Source organism: Macaca fascicularis, chromosome 8 (genome assembly GCF_037993035.2).
Source record: "Macaca fascicularis isolate 582-1 chromosome 8, T2T-MFA8v1.1".
NCBI classification, from domain to species: domain Eukaryota; kingdom Metazoa; phylum Chordata; class Mammalia; order Primates; family Cercopithecidae; genus Macaca; species Macaca fascicularis.
Window position 1 is genome coordinate 124,132,861 of NC_088382.1, and position 6,093 is coordinate 124,138,953.

Consider the following 6,093-nt stretch of genomic DNA (forward strand, 5'->3'; position numbering starts at 1 on the left):
GTACTTTTGTCTACATGTTAGAAACATTCCATTATACAAAGTTTAATGAGCAAGATAAAGTCTAGGAGTAGTCTGAGAGAATTTTATTACCTTCTTACTTTGAAAAGTTTATGAATCCTTAAATATTAACCAGAATTAAAGATCAGCTAAATGGCAATTGCTTTCAGAAGTCTGATCATCATTCCGCGTTTACAATCCTGAATAAATAAATTTCTGAGACGAGGGTGATGTCAATATCAATCACAATATATTTGTGATTGTTAGTTTTCTGGTTTTGTTGTAAAATTATAATGGTATAAGAAGCCTCTTGGTGCCGCGGACGCCTGGGCAGCCACGGCGGCGGGGCCGCGGCGGGCGCCGGCTCAGCCCGCCCCTTTCTCCCACCGCCTCCCTGCCCCGCCCCGCGCCTCGCCGGCCGCTATCAGCTCCCTCAGCGTCCGGCCGGCCGAGCAGCTGTATATGCTGAGCCGCTGCCGCAGCCGACTGCTCCACGTCCTGGGCCTTAGCTTCCTGCTGCAGACCCGCCGGCCGATTCTCTTCTGCCCTCCCCGTCTCATGAAGCCGCTGGTAGTGTTCGTCCTCGGCGGCCCTGGCGCCGGCAGGGGACCCAGTGCGCCCGCATCGTCGAGAAATATGATTACACACACCTTTCTGCAGGAGAGCTGCTTCGTGATGAAAGGAAGAACCCAGATTCACAGTATGGTGAACTTATTGAAAAGTACATTAAAGAAGGAAAGATTGTACCAGTTGAGATAACCATCAGTTTATTAAAGAGGGAAATGGATCAGACAATGGCTGCCAATGCTCAGAAGAATAAATTCTTGATTGATGGGTTTCCAAGAAATCAAGACAACCTTCAAGGTTGGAACAAGACCATGGATGGGAAGGCAGATGTATCTTTCGTTCTGTTTTTTGACTGTAATAATGAGATCTGTATTGAACGATGTCTCGAGAGGGGAAAGAGTAGTGGTAGCAGTGATGACAACAGAGAGAGCTCGGAAAAGAGAATTCAGACATACCTTCAGTCAACAAAGCCAATTATTGACTTATATGAAGAAATGGGGAAAGTCAAGAAAATAGACGCTTCTAAATCTGTTGATGAAGTTTTTGATGAAGTTGTGCAGATTTTTGACAAGGAAGGCTAATTCTAAACCTGAAAGCATCCTTGAAATCATGCTTGAATATTGCTTTGATAGCTGCTATCATGACCCCTTTTTAAGGCAATTTTAATCTTTCATAACTACATCTCAATTAGTGGCTGGAAAGTACATGGTAAAACAAAGTTAATTTTTATGTTCTTTTTTTTGGTCACAGGAGTAGACAGTGAATTCAGGTTTAACTTCATCTTAGTTATGGTGCTCACTAAACAAAGAAGGGTATCAGCTAGTTTTTTTTTTAATTCAAAAAGAATATCCCTTTTATAGTTTGTGCCTTCTGTGAGCAAAACTTTTTAGTACGCATATATATCCCTTTAGTAATCACAACATGTTAGGATTTAGGGATACCCGCTTCCTCTTTTTCTTGCAAGTTTTAAATTTCCAACCTTAAGTGAATTTGTGGACCAAATTTCAAAGGAACTTTTTATGTAGTCAGTTCTTGCACAATGTGTTTGGTAAACAAACTCAAAATCGATTCTTAGCAGCGTTTTAGTATTTATCAAATAACTGACCATTTACTATAGAAAGGTGAAAAAAACTTAAGCTTTGTTTTACTACAACTTGTACAAAGTTGTATGACAGGGCATATTCTTTGCTTCCAAGATTTGGGCTGGGGGCACTAGGGGTTCAGAGCCTGACAGAATTGTCAGCTTTATTCTGACATAATCTAAGGGTATGGGGCAAGGATCACATCTAATGCTTGTGTTCCTTATACTCTGTTATATAGTATTATTCATGATTCAGCTGATCTTAACAAAATTCCTAGCAGTGGAACCTTGAAATGCATGTGGCTAGATTTATGCTAAAATGATTCAGTTAGCATTTTAGTAACACTTCAAAAGTTTTTTTTCTTTGTTTTCTAGACTTAATAAAAGGTTAGAATTAATTAGAAGAAAAAAAAAAAGAAGCCTCTTGGCTTGATTGGAGAAAATAAAATATAAAATGTTTTACATATCAAGCCATTGATTTCTTTTTTAAAAAAACATGCCTAATGAATATCTTACTATGCTATGCATGTGGGTTTTCATTACTATAAGAGTGTACTGTAATTTGGCTGGGTGTGGTGGCTCATGCCTGTAATCCTATCACTTTAGGAGGCTGAGGCAGGCAGATCACTTGAGGTCAGGAGTTCCAGACCAACCTGGCCAACACGGTGAAATCCCATCTCTACTAATAATACGAAAATTAGCCAGGCATGATGGTAGGTTCCTGTAGTCCCAGCTACTCAGGAGACTGAGGCAGGAGAATCGCTTGAATCTGGGAGGCAGAGGTTTCAGTAAGTCAAGATCATGCCAATGCACTCCAGCTTGGGTGATAGAATGAGACTGTGTCTCGAAAAACAAACAAACAAACAAATAAAAAACAGAATGTACTGTAATTTATTTCTATTTCTTCTACACACACATACACAGAAAATCAGTGACTATGATGGTCCCATCATGTTCATGGTTTCAATTTATTTCCATGATTTCAGTTAACCTTCATCATGGTCCAAAAGTATTAAATGAAAAATTCCAGAAATAAACAATTCATAAGTTTTAAATTGTACAAAGTTCAGAATAGTATGAAGAAATCTCTTGCAGTGCCGCTCTGTCCTGCTGAGATGTGAATCTTCCCTTGGTACAGTGTATCCGGACTCTATGTACTACCTGCCTGTTAGTCACTTAGTAGCCATCTTAGTGATCAGAGATGATGATCAAATCGAGTGGCATGATCTTATAGTCCTTGTATTCAGTGACCCTTATTTTTTTTTAACTGTATATCTATGCACTAAGAGATGGTGTTTTTGGCACATTGCCCAGGCTAGTCTCAAACTCCTAGGCTCAAGCTATCCTTTTGCCTCAGCCGCCAGAGTAGCTGGGATTACAGGTGCATGCCACTAGTCCGCAGATAGGTAACCCTTACTTAACAATGGTCCCAAAACACAAGAGTAGTAGTGCTGGCAATACAGATATGCTAAAGAGAAGCTATTAAGTGCTTCCTTTGTTATAGGACCAACAGGTTCCTAAGTCTGCTGCATGGTAACAGTCCAATTCCATTGAGATAGCAGGATTTGCGGCAGATTAATGATTGCAGGGCACCCTCAAATCTATCTCCCTGAGGTATTCTGGGCTGGATTTGTTAAAAGAGTCAAGGAGAGTGAGAGGCTGCAAAATTGGGGTCGTTGATTGGTTGGGGCAAGGGGGATGAAATCATCTAGATGTGGTCACTGCATTGTTTGCTATGTCAACTCCTCATGGAATCCTTATGATCAGCCACAGCTGAGTGCAGCACTGGGTAAGCATAATAATAGACAGGTGTATATGTCTGGCTTGATCACCACCATGTGCAATGTGCCTAGCACTGTACCCAGCCATAGCAGTCATCCACATTTTATGACTGGAGGCATTTCTGAATATAGTGAACAAATTTCTGAATATAGTGTCCTCATTATTTAAAGCATTTGCTGACAAGTCATTCTTATTTACGCATAGCTTTTTCTGGAGGTAATTATAGTCCTCATTTTAAAAGGGACAAGAATATAACCTTCCACCTGCTCAAAAACATTACTCTAGAAGCCTTCCATAGTTGTCAAATTGGAAGTCTATAACTAATCAATTTCCTTCATAGTTGTGTCTTTTTCTCTAGATGACCTTTTATCAAATTAAAAAAAAAATACATCACGGGAATTGACATAGAGATTAAAAAAAGCATTCTTAATACTATTTATTATTTTGGACAATAGAAAACAGACTCTTAGGAATGTTAATTCTGTAAACAAATATATGCATATCAAGCTCAAGAATTTTGAGAGTAGAGGGATCTAGAGATAATGAAAGTAGAGTATGAGATGCATTTCTGGGTGGAAAATCACAAATAGGGAATGAGAGGTGGGAAAATGTATAGCTGCGATCATGGGGACATAACTGAGGGTAGAATAAATGTTACAGTAAAGTGTGTATAATGATGATGATGATGATGATGTTCTATACTTCATAAATTTGACTGAGGCTGAACTTGAAACAAAATTAAAGTTGATTGATGCCAGGAAGTTCTCTGAGAATTTTTGTTCATTTGTTTAATGCTATAAACCATACCAAAAATCACTAGGAAAAATGAAGTATGAACTATTATCATTAATCATATCTGAACACTGTCATTATTCACTGTTTGTTGATTTGCTAAACTTTCTTTTACCCTTAGTTGCTTCAGGAGTTCTCTTCCTCGCTTAATCCAAGATAAGAAAATTGTGTAACAATGGAAAAGAAAAGCTATTCAACATCAATGAAAGAGGATTCCATCTTGCCAGTACTGCTTATCCATGATATGTCCTTGAAAAATCCTTTAATATATTTGAATCATGGATATGATATAAATAGAACGCTTTATTGCATGGGATTATTTGAAATAATGCAAGTTTAATTGAAAACATGTTTTATACATTATAAAACATTATGCAAACTTGCAAACTGTTAGTATTTTCATTGACCATTTTTATACTTGGTATGCTTAATTCAGATTAGATATTTGTTTATATTAATCTTCCAAAATACACATCATATTATAATCTTCTACTCCTTTCAATTATATAGGGATATTTTTTGTCATTCTCAAATTCAAAAGGCAAAATTTTCTCCAAGTTAGTTGGAAACTATTTGTTCAAGCCCTCTTATAGAGAAAGTAACCCATTTCCACTGGAATGCGTGCTCACTAGGTTAGGTCAAAATTAGATGCCTTGACTTCCTGACCGTTAACATACATACAACTCTGTTTAAAACAGAAAACAAACAAAAAAATAAGAGTAATCATACCATTAAACTCATAAAACTAAAAATAATAAAAGCAGACTTTTTTAAAACAATGGCCGGTTGATAGAAGTTTCCCTAAATAAAGGGAAAGTCTAAGAATGACTACCTTGGGGAACACCAGTACAAAGAGAAAACTCACCAGCAGGAAGCAAAAGAACCCAGGGGGCAAAAATTTCGACAGATAAAATACTTTGTATACTGGACTTTTTTGAGTGATTTGTCTATCTTTCCGATCTTAGCTCTATTAAATATGTGCCCTGGGCAGCTTTACTAGTTAAAACAAATGAGAAAACAAAAATTAGACATTTCCAACTGTCTCCACCCCTTTTTCCAGCCCCTACTGTGCTTCAGCTAATGTAAAAATGTTTTTGGTATATAATTTTGCTATGAAATAGTTACTTAGTAAAATGGCATAGATTCATTTTAATGAGATCTTTAAAACAGACGGGGATATTTTAGCTGCCCTCAAACCTTTTGCTTGAACAATTCACTTTGTAATTAGTGGTGTGGTAAAAATTTCCTTTAAAAGGGGTAGGAAGTGAATGCATTTTCAGGCTGTCATGAGAAAATCTGTGAAACACAAGTGATCCATGAGACAATATTTTTTTTAACACTTATTTTCTTTACAGTGGGCAATTTAAAAGGCCATGAGTAATTTTCCATTTTTCATCATGTTGTTTACTCCCTGGAGTTTTATTAAAAGGGTAAACAATTGAATAAATGCAATTGAAGTGGAGGAGGTGGTCTTTAAAAATAATTTCCTTTTATGTTTGCCCCTCTGATTTTCTTTCATTATAAAATAGCTCTTTGCAATTTTATTGTTATGTATCTTTTTGGGTTTAATGTGAGTTTTTTTCTTCCCTATTTATATTTTCCACCATTATTTTTCTAGCCAAACCTGCACAGAGTAATATAATTCTCATAGCAAAAATATCTTTCTCTACTTAGATGTACAAGATATTCTCTGCAATATTTAACAGCAAAAATAACAAGGTCATTTTTTTAAAGTCAATCTCCTTCATAAACTATCAAAAATGAAATCTTCCTGACAAAGGTTTAAATACTTTTAACACATGCTATTAAAAATGACCTATAACAATTTCCTTCATATAGAAATATTTGTTGCTTAGGAACCAACATATTTACAT

General features: G+C 36.7%; 1 pseudogene; it reads left to right on the top strand.

Annotated features, from left to right (window-relative positions):
- The first annotated feature begins 312 nt into the window (after positions 1–312).
- On the top strand, positions 313–1,637 carry LOC102138195 (UMP-CMP kinase pseudogene; annotated as a pseudogene).
- The last annotated feature ends 4,456 nt before the right edge of the window (positions 1,638–6,093 follow it).